The sequence below is a fragment of the Panthera uncia genome, chromosome B1 (genome assembly GCF_023721935.1).
Source record: "Panthera uncia isolate 11264 chromosome B1, Puncia_PCG_1.0, whole genome shotgun sequence".
Lineage (NCBI taxonomy): Eukaryota > Metazoa > Chordata > Mammalia > Carnivora > Felidae > Panthera > Panthera uncia.
Window position 1 is genome coordinate 34,295,236 of NC_064811.1, and position 24,124 is coordinate 34,319,359.

Below are 24,124 nucleotides of genomic sequence, written 5' to 3' on the forward strand. Positions count from 1 at the left end.
CTCTGTATATCACTTCTCCTTTTAGGACTTCCTGTTTTCGGTATTTTGTAATTTTTTTTTTTTTTTTTAAGTAATCTCTACACCCAACGCGGAGCTCGAATTTCCAACCCTGAGATCGAGAGTTGCCTGCTCCACCGACCGAGCCAGCCAGGTGTCCCCTGCCTGTTTTCAGTATTGAACAGAGAGGTTATTTGTACACAAAAGAACTTGACTTGGGCATTCTTGGATTTTCATAAACATCAGTAGAGGGCATATTCTATTTTATGATGTGACAGGATGTGAAGAAATGTTTTAACTTCAAAAATGATTCTGGGGGCGACTGGGTGGCTTGGTCGGTTAAGCGTCTGACTTCAGCTCAGGTCATGATCTCACGGTCCGTGAGTTCGAGCCCCGCGTCGGGCTCTGTGCTGACAGCTCAGAGCCTGGAGCCTGTTTCAGATTCTGTGTCTCCCTCTCTGTCTGCTCCTCCCCTGTTCATGCTCTGTCTCTCTCTGTCTCAAAAATAAATAAACGTTAAAAAAGAAAATTAAAAAAAAAAGGATTCTGGTAAAGTATAAGGTCTTAGAAACCTCCATGAGTCTCCAATATTCTCCCAGCGTTTGAAGCACGTGGTACTTCAAAGAAATCTCTTAGACTTTTCAGAGTGAGTGGTTTCCATCTAAACTGGCAACTCATTTGTGAGTCTGCAACCCTCCCCCTACTCCACATAATTAATATTGTAAACAATGTTCATAACCTTCTTTGATATTGGAGTTGGGAATTAAATTTCATTTTAAATGTCTTAAATGAAAACAAAAATTTCATTTTAAATGTTTTCTGCGAATAATTTGATAGTTGATTCTGTAAATGTCATTTTTAATGTATGAATAGCTGTTTCCCCAACAACTGCTCTGGCAATAAGCCACTCCATGCAGCAAATATTCTCTTCATTTTCTTGGATTAAATAAAACAACGTATTTACTTTCTTCTTGGTTTGGTTTTTGCTCGCTGTGATGCACTTTGCTCGCTCTGAATTTTAAAAAGGAAGCATAAATTCTGGTCACCTCCTGTTTTCTCACCGTATCTGAAAAAGAAAAAAAAAAGGATAAATACAAACTTAAAATAAGAAAATAAACTGCCTCTAACTAGTCTGTTACAATTGCAGAAGACAGACCATTGTATTCATATTGCAGGGCTTTCGTAACAAAGTATTTCAAACGAGGTGGCTTAAAACTGCGGGCATTTACTGCCTCATACTTCTGGAAGCCAGTCTGAAATCCAGGCCAGACTATGCTTCCTCTAAATAGGAGAATACTTCTTCACCTCTTCCTAGCATCTAGCAGTTTGGCAGATCTTTGGTGTCCCTTGGCTTATAGATGCATTTTTCCAATCTTCTGTCTTTACGTGGCATTCTCCCTATGTTTGTGTTTTTTGCATTGTCATTTTCTTATAAGCCCAGTCGTATTGGATTAGGGGTCATCCCATTCAGTATGACCTTAGCTAACTAATTACATCTGCACCAACCCTCTTTCTAAATAAGGTCACATTCTGAAATACTGGGGGGTTAGGACTTCAATGTCTCTTTTTTGGGGTGGGGAACATAATCCAATCTATAATACTAAGTACTTTGCTATTAAAAATTCATGGATATTTGTATAGCTTTGTTAATGCCAATTTATTATTAAAAATATTTCTTAGAAGAAAATTTTGGTCTAGCAATTTGAGAGGAAAGCTTGCATATGGTTAAGCAAAATCCCAAGAAAAGTCGGTATCCTGTTAGTCAAAATATATCAAGAAGAGTGAGGTTTAGGGAACAGGTGGATATAGTTCTCTCTTCTCGTTCATGACCATGCCATCAGTTACAAATATTTGGAAGAAAGAAAAATCTGGTACGTGTGAGTTTCTTGATTGCTACAGGCTGAATTTTGTCCTGCCCCAAAATTCATTAAGTTGAACCCTACCCACCCTGTGATAGTATTTTGAGATGGGGCCTTTGGGAGGTACTTAGGTTTAGATGAGATCCTGAGACCTCTTAATCACTCTATGTTACCGTATAGAAAAGTTCCATATTCAAGAATCAAACCACTAATCTCTAAGCAACAATGCTTTTCCTCAGTAACACGGTTCTTTTTGGTAGTGGTATAAACACACTCAATGTTGTAGCTAATAAATAAAAATACAAATAAAAAGAATGTGTCCGCCTTACAGAGTCAGGGAGCACCGATGGCTTGGAAGGACTTTCTGGACAATGAGCTGTAAGATTACTGTCACATCACATTGTGAGACTGAAAGCTTGACTCACCCTACTTCTCTTGTCCATAGTTGTCCCAGTTGTAAAAGGAAAGGGATTATGCTAGATGATGTTTGAGGACTCTTTTGTCTCTAGCATCCTGTGAATTTAAAAACTTTTTAAAAATTTATTTATTCTTGAGAGATAGAGAGAGACAGAGCATAAGCAGGGGAGGGGGAGAGAGAGAGAGGGAGACACAGAATCCGAAGCAGGCTCCAGGCTCTGAGCTGTCAGCACAGAGCCCCACGCAGGGCTCAAACTCACGAACCGCGAGATCATGACCTGAGCCAAAGTCGGACACTCAACCGACTGAGCCACCCAGGCGCCCTATCTAGCATCCTGTGAATTTTAAACATTATTAACTATTGATGCTTTTCATGAGAGCAAGTGGTTGAATCCTAGCTCATTTTCTTTTTTTCTGTGTTGGGTTGTTTCAACCCTCTGAGATTTTGTAGTAGACCAGAAATATATTGGACTGTTTTTCCTGACATGAAGGAGGGCAGCTGGTGGAGTAGTTTGTGTCCCTGCCGGGGACGTATATCAAGTATTTCACATTGTTGGGCTGCTTCTGAAGACATTAGGCATCTGAAAGAGATAGTACTAAAATCACTGCTAGGTCAAGACCAGACCGAGAGAAATTTCTTTTGAATCTGCAAATAAAACACATAATGTTTTAACACTTAAGATTTTTTTATTTTAAAGAGAGAGAGCACAAGGAAGGGAGAGGCGCAGAGGGAAAGGAGAGAATCTCAAGCACCCCAAGTGTGGAGCCCGATGTGGGGCTTGATCCCATGATCCTGGGATCAGGACCTGAGCTGAAATCAAGAGTCAGATGCTCAACTGAGTGACCCCTGAGCCCCTTCTGAAAGGTACTGAACCTACACTTCACAAAGAAGGATCTCTAGTTCTAAGCATCTGTCTAGCTACTAATCGGTCTGTTTCTATGAGAATAAACAGGTTAGGGGTTCCTGGGTGGCTCAGTCAGTTAGGTGTCTGACTTCGGTTCAGGTCATGATCTCACAATTCGTGGGTTTGAACTCCGTATCAGGCTCTGTGCTGACAGCTCAGAGCCTGGAGCCTGCTTCGGATTCTGTGTCTCCCTCTCTCTCTCCCCTCCCCCACTCGTGCTCTGTCTCTCAAAAATAAGCAAACGAAAAAAATTTTTTAAAAAAGAACAAACAGGTTGGATAGGATAGACATGTGCTATCTCATTTAGTAGTCACTATTATATGCAGCTGGTGAACAATTAAAATGTGACTAATACAAACTAAGCTGTGCTCTAGTATACATCGGAGTTTGAAGGTTTATATGAAAAAAAGAATGTAAAATATCTGGTTAAAATTTTGTAATATTGATTACACAATGAAATGATAGTGTTTTGGATATATTGGTTAGATAAATATGCTAAAATTAACTTCATGTGTTACATTTCACTTTAGTAGAAAATTTTAAATTCCATATACAGCTTGCATGTCTGTTGGACAACTCTGATTTATAACCTACTGTAAGGCACTTCAGTAAAAACAATATGATTACATTATGTGCTTGGGTTTTTTTTTGTTTGTTTGTTTTTGTTTTTGTTTTTTTTACATTATGTGCTTGTTTGTTTTCTAAAGATTTCATTTTTAAGTAATCCCAACATGGGGCTTGAACTTACAATCTCGAGATCAAGAGTCACATGCTCTCTTGAATGGGGCAGCCAGGCGCCCCACATATGTGTTCGTTGGGTTTTTTTTAAGTTTTTAATGTTTATTTATTTTTGAGAAAGAGAGAGAGCATGAGCCGGGAAGGGGCAGAGAGCAAAGGGGACAGAAGATCTGAAGCAGGCTCTGCACTGACAGCCTGATATGGAGCTTGAACTCACAAACTGTGAGACCTTGACCTGAGCCAAAGTCAGATGCTTAACCCACTGTGCCACCCAGGCACCCCGTGTTTGTTAGCTTTAATTTCACCCTACAAATGGATATTTGAAAGCCAATATTCTGCAGATGTATCTTAAAAATATTCCAAATATCTTTCCCTCTAATCAACCTGAGAGGGCTTATGAGTTAGACAGTATTATTATTCCAAATATGTACAGACATACTGTTTAATGGATGCAGAGTTTCATTTTGGGAAGGTGAAAAATTCCTAGAGATAGATGGTTACAGGACGATGTAAACGTACTTAATGTCACTGAACCATACACTTAGAAATGGTTAAAATGGTAAATTTTATGTTACGTGTTTTTTGCCACAATACAAAAAAGTTTGACTGGACAGAATGGTGGAGACATAGGGCCTTGGATCTAAACTCTCTGATTCACACCCCTCACCTTCAGGCAGAGTATAATGAAAATTATACTTTTAATTGAAGTGTAATTAACATACAACAGTTTAGTAGTTTCAGGTGTACATCATAGTGACTTACTATTTTTTTACATAAGAAAATGCTAAGTCTAGTTACCACCTCAGGTAGAGTACCTCTGAGCAATTCTTAAAAACAAGGATTTATCAGGTTCATGAAAATTTGCTAGAAGTACCTCTGTTGACTTTGCTAACCCAAGACATTCTTTCACAGAGCTAACTTAAATTCTTTCTAAATAGTTTTCTCTTCACTTTTCCTTTTCCTTCCTTTGCAAAAAAGTATTTCCTGAGGAACTCTACTGTGTGTGGCACTATTTAGGAGATATCATGGAGGAAAAAATGGCAGTATATATAGTAATTAAACATAAACACTTGATGTAAATGCCAATTTTGTCCCCCTATTGTCTATGGGCGCATTAATTAACCTCTCTGTACCCTCAGTTTCCACACCTGCAACATGGGCACAGCAATACTACTCATTTTATACTATTCGTACTGAAGATTTTGTTTGTTCCTCCAGATCCACTGCTCTGCTCTGCTCTGTTCCCGGCTCTGGGAATCTGAGCTTTACCGACTGCATCGATAAACTTCCTTGCTCTTCGGCTTCCATTTGGATTTTGCCAGTGGGGATCCCTGGAGATTAGATCGGGGAGAAGATCCGAGGTAGGTAGGAAAAGAGAGTTTGGTTGTTTTGTTTTTGTTTTTGTTTTAATCCCCAGCTTCCTCCTCCTGTGGGTGCTGCAGAATGGCTGCTTCCCACAGCAAGCTGCCCTCTCCACAGGACTTCCTTTTTCTGAGAGACCACAAATATCCCTCCCTTTATAACAACAAGCCTAGGTGTTGTCACAGTCACATTAACCAGCTACCACTGAAGACATGAGCACCAAGAGAGGGGCAGTGCCTTTTGAATAACCCAGCACACGGTTCTGATTCTTCAACATTAGCAGACAGAGCCCAGGAAACATTTTATAGCATGCAAAAGAATTTGAAGATGATTGGGGCACCTGGATGGCTCAGTCGGTTAAGTGTCCGACTTCGGCTTAGGTCATGATCTCACGGCCTGTGAGTTCAAGCCCTACATCGGGCTCTGTGCTGACAGCTCGGAGCTTGGAGCCTGCTTCAGATTCTGTGTCTCCCTTTCTCTCTGCCCTTCCTCTGCTTGCTCTCAGTCTCTCTCTCTCTTTCTCTCTCCCTACCCCCCCCCCCCCGCCTCTTTCAAATATAAATAAACATTAAAAGAAAAAAAAGAATTTGAAGATGATCCAGTCAGCCCCAGAATGAACGCTATAAAGTATTTCTTATTAACTGTCCTCTCTCCAATGTCTAGTATCTAGTTAGTGCTCCTTCAATATTTAATGAATAAATGAACAAATACTGAAAAAACAGCTCTGAATAAAACCAAAGAGAATAGTGCTTAACACTGACTTCCATTTTATTTTTGTATTATATGCTCGCTGTCTACTTTTAGAAGTTGTTCTTACTAAGCTTGTGGTTAGTGATCAAAATGTTTATTGCTATATACTATGGATAACGATGATTTTGATGGAAAGGAAAATTTCTGATTGCCTTTAAAACTATCTGGACTTCTTGTGATCTGTATTGAGTTTTATGGGTTTTTTTTAAGCTTCTACTGGAGAAATTTAAAGAATCTGAATTCTGTATTTTGATGTTGTTAATATAACTACTGAATTTTGTTCTTAATAAACTTATATAAATTGCTTAATTAACAAGAAGCAGTAATAAAAAATTGAATAAATTTGAAGCTACCATAAAAGACAAACCTTATCATAGACATAAAGATAAGAAATATGCAAATGTCACTTAAACTACAGAATATCAAGCTGGTGAAAAATTATGTAGCCAAAAAATTATGTAACAATGACATAGGAATTGCTGATTATATTGAGTGAAAAGACAATATAAACATTTTATGTATGAAAGATTATTACAATGTAAGAAAAAAATCCAACAAAAACTTAGGCAGTAATAAAAGCCAATAGCAATCTGGATGGTTGTGTTGTGAATAACTTTTTTTCTTATTTTTAAAGTGTTTTTCCAGGGGCGCCTGTGTGGCTTGGTCGATTGAATGTCCGACTCTTGGTTTCAGCTCATGTAATGATCTCACAGCTTCATGAGTTTGGGCCCCAAGTGAGGCTCTGTGCCGTCTGCATGGAGCCTGCTTGGGATTTCACTCTCTCTGCCCCTCCCCTTCTCATGCACACAGGATCTCTCTTGCTTTCTCTTTCTCTCAAAAAATAAATAAACATTAAAAAAATAAAATAATAAAATGTTTTTCCAAATTTTCTAATATAAGCATATATTATTTTTATAATGAAGAACATTAAAGTGTAGGAAATCTACCCTTTAAAATACAAATAATTTTGAAAGCTTATGAAAAAATTGAAGACACAAAAATATGGAAAAAGATTCCATGTTCCTGGATGGGAAGAACAAATATTGTTAAAATGTCAATACTACCCAAAGCAATCTACATATTCAATGCAATCCCTATCAAAATAACACCAGCATTCTTCACAGAGCTAGAACACATAATTCTAAAATGTGTATGGAACCAGAAAAGACCCCGAACAGCCAAAGCAATCTTGAAAAAGAAAACCAAAGCAGGAGGCATCACAATCCCAGACTTCAAGCTATACTACAAAGCTGTAATCATCAAGACAGTATGGTACTGGCACAAAAACAGACACTCGGATCAATGGAACAGAATAGAGAACCCAGAAATGGACCTACAAACGTATGGCCAACTAATCTTTGACAAAGCAGAAAAGAATATCCAATGGAATAAAGACAGTCTCTTCAGCAAGTGGTGCTGGGAAAACTGGACAGCAACGTGCAGAAGAATGAACCTGGGCCACTTTCTTACACCAGACACAAAAATAAATTCAAAATGGATGAAAGACCTCAATGTAAGACAGGAAACCATCAAAATCCTCGAGGAGATAGCAGGCAAAAACCTCTTTGATCTTGGCCACAGCAACTTCTTACTCAACACATCTCCAGAGGCAAGGGAAACAAAAGCAAAAATGAACTACTGGGACCTCATCAAAATAAAAAGCTTCTTCACAGCAAAGGAAACAATCAGCAAAACTACAAGGCAACTGACAGAATGGAAGAAGATATTTGCAAATGACATATCAGATAAAGGGTTAGTATACAAAATCTATAAAGAATTTATCAAACTCAACACCCAAAAAACAAATAATCCAGTGAAGAAATGGGCAAAAGACATGAAGAGACACTTCTCCAAAGAAGACATCCAGATGGCCAATCGACACATGAAAAAATGCTCAACATCACTCATCATTAGGGAAATACAAATCAAAACCACAATGAGATACCACCTTACACCTGTCAGAATTGCTAACATTAACAACTCAGGCAACAACAGATGTTGGCAAGGATGCAGAGAAAGAGGATCTTTTTCATTGTGGGTGGGAATGCAAGCTGGTGCAGCCACTCTGCAAAATAGTATGGAGGTTCCTCAAAAAACTAAAAATAGAACTTCCCTATGATCCAGCAATTGCACTACTAGGCATTTATCCTAGGGATACAGGTGTGCTGTTTTGAAGGGACACATGCACCCCCATGTTTATAGCAGCATTATCAATAACAGCCAAAGTATGGAAAGAGCCCAAATGTCCATCGATGGATGAATGGATAAAGAAGATGTGGTATATATATATATATATATATATATATATATATATATATATATAATGGAGTATTACTCAGAAATCAAAAAGAATGAAATCTTGCCATTTGCAACTACGTGGATGGAACTGGAGGGTATTATGCTAAGTGAAATTAGTCAGAGAAAGACAAAAATCATTTGACTTCACTCATATGAGGACATTAAGAGACAAAACAGATGAACATAAGGGAAGGGAAACAAAAATAATATAAAAACAGGGAGGGGGACAAAACAGAAGAGACTCATAAATATGGAGAACACCCTGAGGGTTACTGGAGGGGTTGTGGGAGGGGGGATGGGCTAAATGGGTAAGGGGTACAAAGGAATCTACTCCTGAAATCGTTGTTGCACTATATGCTAATTGATTTGGATATAAATTAAAAAAAATAAAAACAATTAAATTTTTAAAAATATATAAAATATAAATAATTTTGGGGTGCTTTGCGGCTCAGTGAGTTAAACGTCCAACTTTGGCCTAGGTCATGATCTCACGGTTCTTGTGAGTTTGAGTCCCACATTGAGCTCTGTGTTGACAGCTCAGAGCCTAGAGCCTGCTTCAGATTCTGTGTCTCCCTCTCTCTCTGCCCCTTCTCTGCTCATGCTCTGTCTCTGTCCCTCTCTCTCTCTCAAAAATAAACATTAAAAAATTTTTAAAAATAAAATAAAATACAAATAATTTTCTTCACAAAAGGAAAAAAATATGTAGGCCACAGACAAATAAATGTAAAATTACTCTTTAGGACTTTGATCAAAAGGATAAATATAGGGATACCTGGGTGTCTCAGTCAGTTAAGTGTCAGATTCTTGGTTCAGCTCAGATCATGATCTCACAGTTTGTGAATTCAAGCCCTGAGTCAAGCTCTGAGCTAACAGCATGGAGCCTGCTTGGGATTCTCTCTCTCTCTCTCTCTCTCTCTCTCTCTCTTTCTCTATCTCTTGCCCACTTGCACACACGTGTGCACTCTCTCTCTCTCAAAATAAATAAATAAACTTAAAAAAAAAAGGATAAATACAGCACCCAAAACTGACTTTTTCAGGCTTCTAACGAGCTTACAAATCCCATTACATGAAAAATCCACAGTTAATATTGTCCTCAGTGGGGAAAACCTGAAAACTTTTCCTCTACAGTCAGGAACAAGACAGGGATGTCCACTCTCACCACTGTTCATCATAGTGCTGGAAATCCTGGCCTCAGTAATCAGGCAACAAAAAGAAATAAAAGGTATTCAAACTGGCAAGGAAGTAGTCAAACTTTCACTATTTGCAGAGGACAGGATACTCTCTATATAGAAAACCCAAAACATTCTGGGGCGCCTGGGTGGCTCAGTCGGTTAAGCATTTGCCTTCGTCTCAGGTCATGACCTCATGGCTCATAAGTTTGAGCCCCCCTGTTTCCCTCTCTCTGCCTTCCCCCCAGTAACACATGAACTCTCATTCTCTCTCTCTTGAAAATAAATAAACATTAAAAAGAAAAAAGAGAGAGAGAGAGAAAGAAAACCCAAAAGACTCCACCAAAAAACTGCTAGAACTGATACACAAAATAAGTAAAGTCACAGAGTACAAAATCAACATACAGAAATCTATTGCATTTCTATACACCGATAATGAAGAAACAGAAGGAGAAATCAAGGAATCAATCCCATTCATAATTACACCAAACACATGAGATATCTACAAATAAACCTAACCAAAGAGGTAAAAGAGCTGTACTCTAAAAAGTATAGAGCACGGATGAAAGAAATTGAAGAGGACACCAAAAAAAAAAATGGAAAAACATTCCAGGCTTATGGATTAGAAGAAGAAATATTGTTAAAATGTCTATATTACCCAATGCAATCCCTACCAAATCCCATTATTTATTTTATTATTATTCACATTTTTATTTTACTGAAATTTTATTATATTTAAAGCATAGCTGGATAGCACAATTTTGATCTATAGAGTTAGTGGCCAGCTACTCTGTGATGAAATAGCAAATGAAAAGGATTTGGATTTGTAATAAGGAAGCTTCTTGTCTTCTCTCTCTCTCTGTTTCTTCTAGACTACTGGAAATGTTGACCTTCTGGATTCAATAGGTAGGGTAACAAGTTTACCGGAAGCTGTTCTGTCAGCTGGTTGAGTGCTCCAAGGGAAAGGAAACAGAGCCAGGGTGGTTGCTGTATCAGACCAGAATACTCCAACTTCCCTGTGAAGATGAACCAGATGCTTTATGCTTTTAAGCAAAAATGCTTAACATTTTCACTTCATCTTGCAAAATCACTATTTGTGGGTCAATGACTGGAGGTAGGGGTTAGTTCATTGTTAACTTTCCTTTTAATTTTTACTTTTTAAAAAAATTTTTAATGTTTTTATTATTTATTTATTTTGAGAAAGAGAGTGGGGGGAGGGCCAGAGAGAGAGGGAGAGAGAGAATCCTAAGCTGAGAGAGAGGGAGAGAGAGAATCCATGCTGTCAGCGCAGAGCCAGACTCCGGGCTTGATCTCAAGAACTGTGAGATTAAGACCTGAGCCGAAATCAAGAGTTGGACGATCAACTGACTGAGCCACCCAGAAGCCCCAGCTTTCTTTTTAAAAAGTAGATTGTAAAACTTCTGAAGTCCAGGTAGAGTAATGAACAGATAGATGATCTTAGACAATTCCCTTGAATGGACTAGGATTCAAACTTGAGTTTCAAATGTCAGAAGGAAGTAACCTGATCTCTGACTTTCAACCGGTAGCTGTTGGAGTCCCAGCCAAGTCTATCTCCTGATCACGTTGAAATCTATAAGAAGATGGAAGAGATTGAGGTATACCATCATTTCCTGAAGCCCTACGATGTATCTCTAGTGTATACATTTCTATTTTTTCAATCTCTAGTACCTAAGCCTCTGATAAATTTTCAAAATAAGGTACAATCATGACCTATAAATATTTATAAGCTAATAATTTATTTCATATGATGTATAAGATAAACACATGTCGAAGATTTTATGTAGCTCATTAAATAATGAGAGAACTGGGAAATCTGTTAAAATTGGTTCAAAGGTGAAGTCAAAGATCTACAACTTCCTATAGAGTCAAGGAATGTTGAAATGGAAGGAAAAGTGGATTTTGCTACAGGAGTGGGTGGGTAGAGATGTCAAAGCAATCTCCATTTGGCAGAATTTATTTGCATGTCTATAGATGGTGGAAGGCAGAATAATGTCTACTTCCCCCACCTCCAAAACGTCCCAGCCTAATCCTCAGAACCTGTCAATATGTTAGGGAGTGAAGGGGAATTGAGTTGATACAGAGGGAATTAAGATTGCTAATCAGATGACCTAATTGTAGAGATTATCTTGGATTATCCAGATGTGTTCAATGTAATCACAAGGGTCTTTAAACGTGGAAGAGGGTAAGCAGGAGAGAGTCAGAGGGAGCTGTGACTACGGAAGGATGGTCAGAAAGATGCAACATTGCTGATTTAGAGATAGAGAAAGGGATCCAAGAGCTCAGGAATGGGGTGGCCTTTAAAAGCTAGAAAAGGCAAGCAAATATAATTCTCCCTACAGCCTCCAGAAAGTAATGGAGCTCTGCAGTTACCTTGATCTTAGCCCAGGGGAACCTGTGTGGGACTTCTAGTTTCCAGAACTGTAAGAAAGTAAATTTGTGTTGCTTTAAGATGCCAAATTCATGGCAGTTTTTAGAAACAGCAATAGAGGGGCACCTGGGTGGCTCAGTTGGTAGAGCATACAACTCTTGATCTCAGGGTCATAAGTTCAAGCCCCACATTGGGCATGGAGCCTACTTAAAAAAAATAATAAAAAAGGAAAAGAAAAGCAGCAATAGAAAACTAACAAAATAGACAAAAACTAGTTGCCTTGCTATCAGTTATCTACGATTTATGGAGTATAAAAACAGCTCAGTCAAAAACAAAGGAAAACACGCTTACATATACATTCATGCATAGTTAAGATCTCATAGTCATGCTATATCTGCAGAGCTTCTGGGGCTTACTTTTCAGGCAGCAAATGAAGGTAGGAATGTATTCTTAATGAGATGAATGACTCAGCACTTAGCAATTGCAAAGATGCCCTATCCAATCTCAGGATCATTAATCACTGATGGAAGCAGAAATGAGCAAATTGATTACTTGATGGTTCAGTAGAACCCCCCCACCCCCGAAAACTGGGGAGAGCCAAATCATCAATAACTCCGGAATCAATTCTTGCTCCATCAGCCAATTTCTATCCAAAAGGAGTAATGGCCTTTTAGTAGCCAACTGCTTCAGCTTTGGGGGTGTGTTACAGCAAAATTTTCTTCCTTCAATTAAAATAAGCTGGATAACGGGAATTGATGTCCACCCTGAGGTAACTCTTATCAAGTCAAAATTGATTGACAGACATTGGGGGAGGGGGAGAAGCAAAAATATAAAAAGCATTGGATAAAAAAGGATGATTGAAATGGAACTATATTGTTTTTGCTTTCCTGGCATCCATACATTGTTCTTTTCATAGCAACAGGCATAGAGTTTCAGATGAGGCTGATCCCATACATCCTCCCCTTACTACTCCGTTCAGACAAGAGTGGGTGAATGACCTAAGCCTGGACCATCTATCTTAACGATAGGTTAAGAATTTATGAGACCAGGGGTGCCTGGCTAGATCAACTGGGAGAGCATATGACTCTTGATCTCGGGGTCCTGAGGTCAAGCCCCACACTGGGGGTAGAGCTTACTTTAAAAATAAAATAGGGGCGCCTGGGTGGCTCAGTCAGTTAAGCATCTGACTTCGGCTCAGGTCATGATCTTACAGTTTGTGGGTTTGAGCTCCACATCAGGCTCTGTGCTGACAGCTCAGAGCCTGGAGCCTGCTTCGGATTCTGTCTCCCTCTCTCTCTGCCCCTCCCCCATTCATGCTCTGTCTTTCTCTCTCTCAAAAATGAATAAATGTTTAAAAAAGTTTTTTTTAAATAAAAATAAATAAATAAATTAGGAGCGCCTGGGTGATTCAGTCACTTAGGCATCCCACTCTTGGATTTCAGCTCAGGTCATGATCTCACAGTTCATGGGATCAAGCCTTGCATCAGGCTCTGTCCTGATAGTGCAGAACCTGCTTAGGATTCTCTCTCTCTCTCTCTCTGCCCCACCCCCACTTGCATGCACATGCATTCTCTCTCTCTCTTTCCTTCTCTCTCTCAAAATAAATAAACAAACATTAAAATAAAATAAAATAAAAAACCCTTCATATTCAAGCACGCTCTTTAAACAAAAAAAGAGGGAGCACCTGACTGGCTTAGTTGGTAGAGCATGTGATTCTTGATCTCTGGGGTTGTATAGAACTTACTTAAAAATAAATTAAAAAAAAAAAGTGAATAAATAAAAAATAATTTAGGGAACCAGACTGAACCCACTGAGAATCAAGCTTGGATTATTATGGTCCCTCTGGTCTTTTCAAAGTAGTTAATTACTTTGGCCCCATTTCCCCATAAGTCTGTTTGGGATTAATTTCTGTTACAGTCAAGAGAGTCCTGACTAAGACAAACGTGTATATTTGGTAAGTTATTCACTATTATTAAAGATAAAACTAAGGCACATTAAAAATGTTAAGATCTTATTTGAGCAAAAATCAGTTCGAATCAGGCATTTCCAACCAAGCCAGAAGTGGTAACAAGTGCTCCACGATAGGAGCTAGGAGAAAGACTTTCATAGAGTAAAGGCAGAAGCAAAGCAAGGAAATTATTTTGATTGGCTATAGCTTAAATATTTGCCTTATTTGGAAAGTCAAGTTGGCTCTTTGCGATTGATTATCCTTAGATTTTGTTTTCTTAACCTTAAGGCATTTACAGGGTTCGGTTTTGGATTGCTCACTTAATTCTGATAAGGTACTAGAATCACCTTCAGTCTAGTGACCTCCTTGATTTAACACTAGCAAACACACTGATCAAGGAAGAAAGTAAAGATATACACCAGCGGGGAAAATTCCAATTGTTAAACAAAAAAAAAGGAAGGGGTGTTAAATATCATCCGTATATAACGTAAAACATAAAATGTCCAAGGAAAACTAAAATACTAACTCAGAAAGATATATGCACCCCTATGCTCACTGCAGGATTATTTAGAATAGCCACAATACAAAAGCAACATAAGTGTCCATGAATGGATGAATGGATAAAGAGGAAGTCTCTCTCTGTCTCTCTCTGTCTCCGTCTCTCTCTCTCTCTCTCTCTCTCTCTCTCTCTCTCACACACACACACACACACACACACACACAGGAATACTATTCAGCCATTAAAAAAGGAAATCTTGCCATTTGCATCAACATGGATGGACCTTGTGGGTATTTTGCTAAATGGAATCTAAAACAAAAACAAAATAAAACAAAAAAGGCAAATGAACAAACAAAACAAAACTCACAAAGAAAACAGATTGGTGGTTGCCAAAGGGGAGGTGGTATGGGGGTAAGCAAAATGAGTGACGGGGATCAAGAAATATAAACTTCCAGATATAAAATAAATATGCAATGGGCATGTAATGTACAGCAATGGTGACTATAGTCAATAAACTGGTATTGTATACTTGAAAGTTGCCAAGAGTAAATCTTAAAAGTTCTCATCATAAGAAAAACAAATTTGTAAATTTGTATGGTGACAGACAACTAGACTTATGGTGGTGATTATTTCCCAATGTATAGAAGTATCAAATCAATGTTGTATACCTGAAAGTAATAGAGTGTCATATGTGAATAATAATAATAATAATAGACTATTCAAAAAACATAAAATGGTTTATGATACCTTACAAAGGAGAAAATGATAGATGTCACTGCATTCAATAGTCAACACTAACCACTGGAAGCTCATATATCTTGGCACAGTAGCTTCAGCTTCTTCCACTATGACTTCAGTATATTTCACACTGTCCCTAAGTTGCCTGAAACACTGTCCTGGAATCCACTTCAGGATCTATAGTTTCATTTGAAGCCCAAGAGAATAGCACAGGAGTGGAGAAAATATAGTCTTTGTGATGCTTCTGCTCTAGGGAGAAACAGCAGTAGAAGAAAATCTAGCAGTTACTAAAAGTGAGCATCATTTGTAAAAATAATCATAGTACAATCTGATAAGTTGTTACCTCCTTATTTTCATCCATTCAAAATAAATGATTTCTTCTTGGTAACATTTCTAGAACCTCCATTGTGTTCCATTTTCGTCTACCTTCAGCCTGTCTGAGAATGCACAAGAAGCAAAAAGCATGTAATGAAAGGAACTCGATTATTAGAATAAAACGATTATGTTGGTTCAGTCAGCAAAATGAAGTCAACCTACTAAAAAGATTTTTAATGGGGAGTATCATCCTTCATAAATCAGGCAAGCAAACCATGAGCCATTTGGAAAGCAACTTGGTTTGTGCCCTTTTCATTTATCTTAATTTGATAGCTTCATGGAGCCATGGCCAGGCAGTCTCTGGTTAAGCTTGGGGCCTAATGTTGTGGGACAGATCCTTCCTCCATATATTCACTTACTATTTTTATTTAGGTTTCAAAGGCAAAGGAAAAAATTTCAACACTATCAAAGGACTAGTATCAAAACATAATTTTAACATCTTAACATACTTTTTGAAAAACTCTAACAAGGGCGCCTGAGTGGCTCAGTCATTAAAATCTGACTTCAGCTCAGGTCATGATCTCATGGTTCCTGAGTTCAAGTCCCACATTGGGTGAGCTTGGGCCCCACTTCAGGTGAACCTGCTTGTCTCTCTCTCTTTCTGCCCCTTGCTCACTTGCGTCCTCTTTCCTCTCCAACAAAAATAAAAATAAATAAATAATTAAAAACTCTAACAAACTAATAATAGCAGATGGTATCAGAGACAAACAATCCAGTAGAAAAAGGCAACTGAAGAAAAAACCTGAATGGCCAATAAAATTGCGAAAGAGTGCTCAAACTCACTGCTACTAAGGAAAATGTACATTAGAACAAATATGATATACCATTTTCATACACATAAGATTTGGTGGGAACTAAAAATAACAAATGTTGGCAGGGATTAAGGATATTCTCATACTCTAAGTGCAACCACTAGAAGTAAATTTGCAACTATTTTAATATGCAAAGTTGAAGATATTCTGGCCTAACTATTCCACATCTATTTTTATTTTTGTTTGTGCTCCCAGAATTGATTTTAAAGGTAAAAGACTAAATGTTCATGAAGATGCCAAATAAATTCATTTTGGTAATTCATAAATAGGATACCATAAGATAGCTAGAATAAATGAACTAAACCCAGGTGTAGTACCATGATTACATCCTAAACACACTGTTGACTGAAAAAGTAGATTCTAAGAGCATACATGAAGTATGGTACCATCTGTGAAAAATATAAAAGGATAGAAAACTATACTGTATATTGCTTATTGCGCATGTACAGAGGTAATATAAATCTATGTAACAAAAGTATAAAAACATGAACAGTAAGAATACAGTGATTTCAGTGAAAAGGTAGCTCTGGATAGTTAGGATAATGGAATGGGGATGGGTTTCAACTGTATGTACTGTTTGATAAAACAGAAAAATCTGAAGTAAATATGGCAAAAAATTAACTTCTGTGATACATGTACCCCTGGAAGTACAAAAAAGATTTTCTTTCTTTTTTTTTTTTTAAAGATTTTACTTTTAAGTAATCTCTACACCCAACATGGGGCTCAAATGTACAACCCTGAGATTAAGAGTCACGTGCTATACTGACTGAGCCAGCCAGGTGCCCCACAAGAAAGATTTTCTGAAAGATGTACTGGCTTTAATATTTTTAATGAGATGAAACAGAGCAAAACTTCCATGTATCTGTTTTCCTAAAAAGTTATCTTTTTGGGAACTTGTCACACTGGTTCTCTCCACATTTTGAAAGGCATCCCTTGCAATCTTCTAAACCTTAATAGCTGTTGATTTTTCCAGGGCACCAAACAAAGGAACAATTTGAAATACCAGGTTAGATGTTGAGAAAAAATTACTCTCTGTAACAAATACTTTTGCAATTCATCTGACGTTTGTAGAGGAGGAAAAATTTCTTTTTTCCCTTTACCCATCTTAAGTTCATTGGCTGGTGCCCATGAAAATTAGACTGACAAAAGACAGATTAACAAGAGAAAAAGAAACAGCTTATTAACATGTGAATGAAGCATACACAATGGGAATACCCAGAAAGGAGTAACTCAAAGAGATGGTTAGCACTTGGGCTTATGGAGTATCTTCCCAAAAGAACAGTAAATTTTTAGAGAAGTGACCAAACGAAGAGGACTTTGAGTTTATAGGGTGACAAATTGGGGGAAGGTGAATGTATGGGAGATCTAATGAAAGATAAGGGCTAGTTAGCAAAGTATGTTATGTAGATTCCTTGTTGCCATCTCTGGGCTGATTAAGGTAACTTTTGTCCTTTCCAGTAGAGAGAGGAGGGGGAACAACTTCATAAATTTATGTCCTATTTTAGGCAATAGGAGTAATGCAGAGAGCTTTCCTTTTTATCTGCTTCTTCTCAGAGGCCTTCAGCTTAAAATAATCCTTATACCAGGGGTGCCTGGGTGGTTCAGTCGTTTAAGTGTCCGACTTTAGCTCAGGTCACAATCTCACAGTTTGTGGGTTCAAGCCCCACATTGGGCTCTGTGCTGACAGCTCAGAGCCTGGAGCCTGCTTTGGATTCTGTGCCTCCCTCTCTCCCTGCCCCTCCCCTGCTTGTGTTCTGTCTCTCTCTTTCTCAAAAATAAATAAACATTAAAAAATGTAAAAAAGAATAATCTTTATATCAAAGTGCCATATTTTGCTCCCACTGATTTTTTCATTGTTTCTAAAAATATTGGAGGACCAAATTGAATTTCCAATTGATCATTAAATATAATTTTAGGTAATAAGCCAAAAATCATATAGTAATTTATTAAAACTCAGAAGGTATTACATTGTTATAACAAAATTCCCTACATTCTTTTCTTAACATTTTAATATGGAAAATTTTAACACAGAGATGAGATCAGAGAATAATAAACATTCATATGTCTTTCATCTAGATTAAATAATTATTGATATTTTACTACATTTGCTTTTATGATCTCTATTGGTCCATCACCTAGATACACTGCTCTTTCACTGAAACTTTTGAATGTAATTTGCAGACACCCTGGAACTTTACTTGTAAATCCCATACCTCTCAAAAAATTAACAATAACCATGTAATGTCATCTAATATCCATCTCATAATCGAATGTTTATATGTCCCTCAGATTTCTTTTATTACACCTTTTCAATCTAGAATCTACACAAACTAACATTTGGTTGTTTTAACTTTGTACATTCTTTTAATTTGAAATAGCTCTCCCATCTTTTATAATGATACTCATTTTTTTTAAGTTTATTTATTTTGAGAAAGAGAGAGAGTGCACGTGGGATAGGGGCAGAGAGAAAGGGAGGGAAAATTCCAAGCAAGCTCCACACTGTCAGCACAGAGCCCGATGCGGGGCTCTAATTCGTGAATTGTGAGATCATGACCTAAGCTGAAATCAAGAGTTGAAATGAAGAGTTGGATGCTTAACCAACTGAACCACCCAGGGGCCCCAATACTCACTTTTTGAAGAGGCCAGGCCAGTTGTTTTGTAGAAGGTCTCACATTTTATTTTTGTCTTACAATGTTGTTTAACGTGTTATTCTGTCTCCTTGAATTTCCTATAAAGTGAAAGTTAGGTCTAGAAGGGCTTGATTAGATTCAGAGTAAATATTCTGCCAAGAATTTCTTATAGGGAATGTTGTGAATATTGTATTGTATCATATCAAGAGACAGTGTAAGGATAACCCACTATATTTGTGATGCTAGATTTGATCTCCTAGCTTAGGTATTAACTGCCAGGTTGCTCCTTGGGAAAGATTCATCTTTCCTCTTGTAATTGGTTAAAAAAAAAATCTCTAGTATAATGCTTTGGAAATGTGTCCCCTGTCAACATTTTACCCAATGGGTTCAGCATCCACTGATCAGTCTTACTATTGTTAGTATTATTTCCTGACCAGTTATTAATGTTTTCATTTTAAAAATGAATAGTTGTATACTATATTTTAGTTAAGAATATTTTTAAGACTATTGGGGTCCCTGAGTCAGTAGAGCATGAGACTCTTGATCTCAGGGCTGTAAGTTTGAGCCCCACACTGGGTGTAGAGATTACTTAAAAATAAAACCTTAAAAAAAAAAAAGGCTATTAACCAAAAGTCCTCAACCTTGTTCTATTCCTCATTGTTAAGTTTATCACGTCTGCTTTCTTGAAACTTACGTCCTTTCAGAATGTAAAGTCATTGAATTATAAGAGAAGATTAAATAAATTCTCTAATAGAATAGGAATATATTTAGGGGTTTCAATGAGGGAATTTTCTGATGGGAAAAGGAGAGACTGGTGACAGCGGCACTGGGCAGTATGATTGAGTAGAATTGGAGTAGGCACATAGTGGTATGCTGGACCCAGCACATATTGGCTTGCAAGAGCTGATTGTTAAATTTTTCAGAATTTCGTGAGCTGGTTGTTATGCACAGCCATTATTAAAAGTTAAAGTGTATAAATTTACAGTGAGTTATATTAAAAATAGATAACAGGGGCACATGGGTGGCTTAGTCAGTAGAGCATGCAACTCTGGATCTCATAGTCGTGAGTTCAAGTTCCACTTTGGGAGTAGAGATTACTTTTTTAAAAAGGTAATAGGTGCGCCTCCAGGGGGGCTCAGTCGGTTAAGGGTCGACTTCGGGCTCGGCTGGGGTCATGATCTTGCAGTTTGTGAATTTGAGCCCTGTGCATCAGGCTCTGTGCTGACAGCTCAGAGCCTGGAGCCTGCTTCGGATTCTGTGCCTGCCTCTCTCTCTGCCCCTCCCTGCTCAGGCTCTGTCTCTCTCTATCTCTCAAAAATAAATAAATGTTAAAAAATATTAAAAAAAAATTTTTTTTAATGTTTACTTATTTTTGAGACAGAGAGAGACAGAGCATGAACGGGAGAGGGTCAGAGAGAGAGAGGGAGACACAGAATCCGAAACAGGCTCCAGGCTCTGAGCTGTCAGCACAGAGCCCAACGCGGGGCTTGAACTCACAAACAGCGAGATCATGACCTGAGCCGAAGTCCGACGCTCAACCGACTGAGCCACCCAGGCGCCCCAAAAAATATTTTTAAGAAAGGTAATAAACATTCAAAACTCGTAATTATTTTTACTACACTTTCCCATTATCTATGCCCTTGAGGTTATTTATGTCTATTGTATCTGCATTATGGAAATGTTATATGATAATGAGCTGTGCACATCTCTTTCCAGTTTCATGTTCAGTGACATTAGGCTAATAGTTTCAAATAGGTCATGGAGGCAGCATTTACAACATGGAAACACCAGCAAGCATGACAAATCAAGGCTATTTATTATTTTGTTGATTGTCTAGACTTAAAAGTTATGGTCAAGAATGGGGTGCCTATGTGGCTCAGTCTGTTAAGAATCCGACTCTTGGTTTCAGCTCAGCTCATGATCTTGTGGTTTGTGTGAGCAAGTCCTTGAATTGGGCTCTGTGCTGACAGTGCATGGAGCCTGTTTGGGATTCTCTCTGTCCCTCTCTCCCTGACCCTCCCCGTGCATATGTGTGTTCTCTCTCTCTCTCTCTCAAAATAAATAAACTTTCAAAAAAGTTATGAAGAGCTTGTTAATACGGATGAAACTTAAAAGTGTGTTATGTCTGTAGCTGTTAACATTGTAAACAGCAGTAAAAATTGAGTAAATATTCTTTCAGTATTCAAAAACCATTATTCACTGCAGAAAAGAAGTTGATCACATTATTGTTCAAAGAGTGAAGTTTCAATATGTGTTAGTTGTTTCACTTTGATTTTATTCCTTAACAAAAATATCAAACAACATTCACAGAATTATGTTGGTTCATCAATAGCAACAACATGTTGCTCTGGATACAAAAGTTCAGTAAAAATCAACAAAAGTGCTTTGTGAGAATCAATTGTTATATGAAATTTAAGCAGAAAACATTTGAGGTTAATATTTTTTTCATAAGAGCATTTCTTTTAAGTAGGTTCCATGACCAATGTGGGGCGTGAACTCATGACCCCAAGCCCTGATACTGAGAGTCATATGCTCTACCCCATGAGCCAGCCAGGAGCCTCATAAGAGGAGTTTTTAAATCAATAAAACATATATTCATATATATATGTTTTATATATGTTTATATATATGTATATACATATGTGCATATACATATATATGTATATATGTTACATAAATATGCTTATAAATAATATGTTTATTTATATATAATGTTTATATATAATATATAATAATATAATATATATTTAATGTTTATATAATATATGTTTATTTATATATATGTTTATATATGTTTTATACGTTTATATACGTATATACATATGTGTATATACATATATATGTATATATATATATGTATATATGTTACATACATATGCTTATAAATAATATATATATATAATGTTTATTTTGAGGGAGAGGGAGAGAGAGAAAGGGATGGACGCTTGACCGACTAAGCCACCCAGGTGCTCCCAAACATATATATTGCTATGGACTAAAATTCATGTGTTGAACCTTAACCCCAATATGACTAGATTTGGAGATAACACCTTTAGTAGGTAATTAAGTGTAAATGAGGTATAAGGGTGTGGCCCTAACAATAAAACTGGGTGGCCTTATTAAAAACAGAAGCGAAATAAGTCAGTCAGAGAAAAACAGATATCATATGATTTCATTCATATGTTGAACTTAAGAAACTTGACAGATGAGAAAAATAAGATAAAAACTGAGAGGGAGGCAAACCATAAGAAACCCTTAAATATAGAGAACAAACTGAAGGTTGATGGGGGTGGGGAATGGGCTAAATGGGTGATGGGTATTAAGAGGGGCACTTGTTGGGATGAGCACTGAGTGTTGCACATAAGTGATGAATCACTGAGTTCTACTGAAGACACTACACTGTATGTTAACTACCTTGAGAATTAGATAAATAAATAACTAAGGGGAAGCAAGAGTTCTCTCCTTTCCCTCTCCTTACCAGGGAAAGGCCATGTGAGCACACAATGAAATGGCAGCCACTTACAAGTCAAGAAAAAAGGCTTCAGAATGAAACCTTCCTGCCAGCATCTTGGTCCTGGACTTTCCAGCCTCCAGAACTGTGAGAAATAAATTTCTTTTCTGTAAGCGTACAGTATTTTGTTATGGCAGCCCAAGCTTAGACACACACACACACACACACACACACACACACACACTCCTGATAGGTACCTAAGTATTTGTAAGCACTGTTAGGGAATGATAAGTGCTATAAAAATATGGAGTAAATGATATATGAAGAGTGCAGTGAAGGCGGTGCTTTAGATAACCCAGGCTGTAGATCATGAGAACCTGAACTTGGGAAGTGACCTTAGAAAAACAGAAGTTTAGGGGCCTGGGTGACTCAGCTGGTTAAGTGTCCTACTCTTGGTTTTGGTTCAGGTCATGGTCTCATAGCTTCAAGGATTCGAGCCCCACATCTGTCTCTGTGCTGGCAGCGAAGAGCCTGCTTGGGATATTCTCTCCCTCTCTCTCTCTCTCTCTCTCCCTCCCTCCCTCTGTCTCCCTCTCTCTCTGCCCCTTTTCCACTTGCACTGTCTGTCTCTCTCAAATAAATAAATAAACTTAAAAAAAAAAGAAAAACAAGTTTACATGGCTTCAATAGGGCACCATTTGACTTGTCAGCTAACTGCCTAGCACCTGGACTGCCCATGGATATTGGGTATTTCTCCTGTAAGTATGTGAAACATTCCAACTAATCCCCTGAGTTTTAGTTTGCTCCTCTGATCATCCTCTATCCTATTGCCAGAGTGATGGTTCAAATCTTTTACAATCCACCTCTCCCTGTCCCACCCCTCCCCCAACACACACATCCGTTCATTGTGGTCATACTGAACTAGTTCCTTGACTCTGTCCTGTTGCTTCATGAACTTTCTGTTGCTCTATCTGGAATTCCCTCCCCTGTTTAGCCAACTTCTCCTTGTCCTTCAAAATTTAGGGCCAGAATTACCTTTTCCAGGAAACCTTCCCAGACCCTTTCTGATTTAGGTACCCTCTGTCCATATTACACAAGCACTATGCTGTGATTTCGGTTTGTCTTTCCCACAATCTGTGTCATATTCATTTTTTTACCCTCCATGCCAAGCATTGGGGCCTGTCACATAGCAGGCCTCGTTAAGTACTTGTTGAAAATTTTTATAATTAGGACCACAGGGCTTAGCGAGCCTGCGGAGGAAAACAGCAAAGAAGACATTTCTACGGCTTCTGCATAAAAGAGCAGAGAGATTTTGGGGTTTGGACAGGGACAGAGAGGACCGTCTGGGAGCTGGAGAAGCGGGAAAAGTTGCTTCGCCACCCTCCCTTGTTAGCTTCCACAGCTAGAGTACAGGACAGGCGAAACTGAAATAAGAAAAACTACATTTCCCGTCATGCCTCAAGACACCGCTATCGGTTTCACCTCTTTGTCACCGCCTCTTCCCCGCGGAAGTAAAAGGAGCACTTCCAGGTTCGGCAAGAACCTGGAGCCGAGGGTGTTAGATCGGCGCCGTTGGGTCTTGCTCCGAAGCTCCGCCTTCTCTCCGGTTTTTCTAGAAGCCCGGCTTTGCTCTTGGCAGTGTCGTACAGGTATTTTCCGGCCCCTTCGGGTGCTCCCAAGGCAGTTCGCTACACCGGAGCGGGCGAAACTTTTCTTCTGTTGAGGTTCGGAGTTCCCTTAGGGCGCGGCGGGCTCGTTGCACGGTGCAGGGAAACCGGTTATCGGAG

At 38.2% G+C, this 24,124-nt stretch overlaps 1 long non-coding RNA gene across 2 annotated transcripts; it reads right to left on the minus strand.

The window, feature by feature from the left end:
- Window positions 1–838: 838 nt before the first annotated feature.
- On the minus strand, window positions 839–23,911 carry LOC125923593 (uncharacterized). Of its 2 annotated transcripts, XR_007458091.1 has the most exons (4): window positions 23,820–23,911; window positions 15,413–15,506; window positions 15,079–15,318; window positions 839–1,063 (listed from the first exon to the last, which is right to left on the minus strand). It is a non-coding gene; the product is annotated as an uncharacterized LOC125923593 (long non-coding RNA). The 2 variants fall into 2 exon arrangements; XR_007458090.1 differs by lacking the exon at window positions 15,079–15,318.
- Window positions 23,912–24,124: the final 213 nt, after the last annotated feature.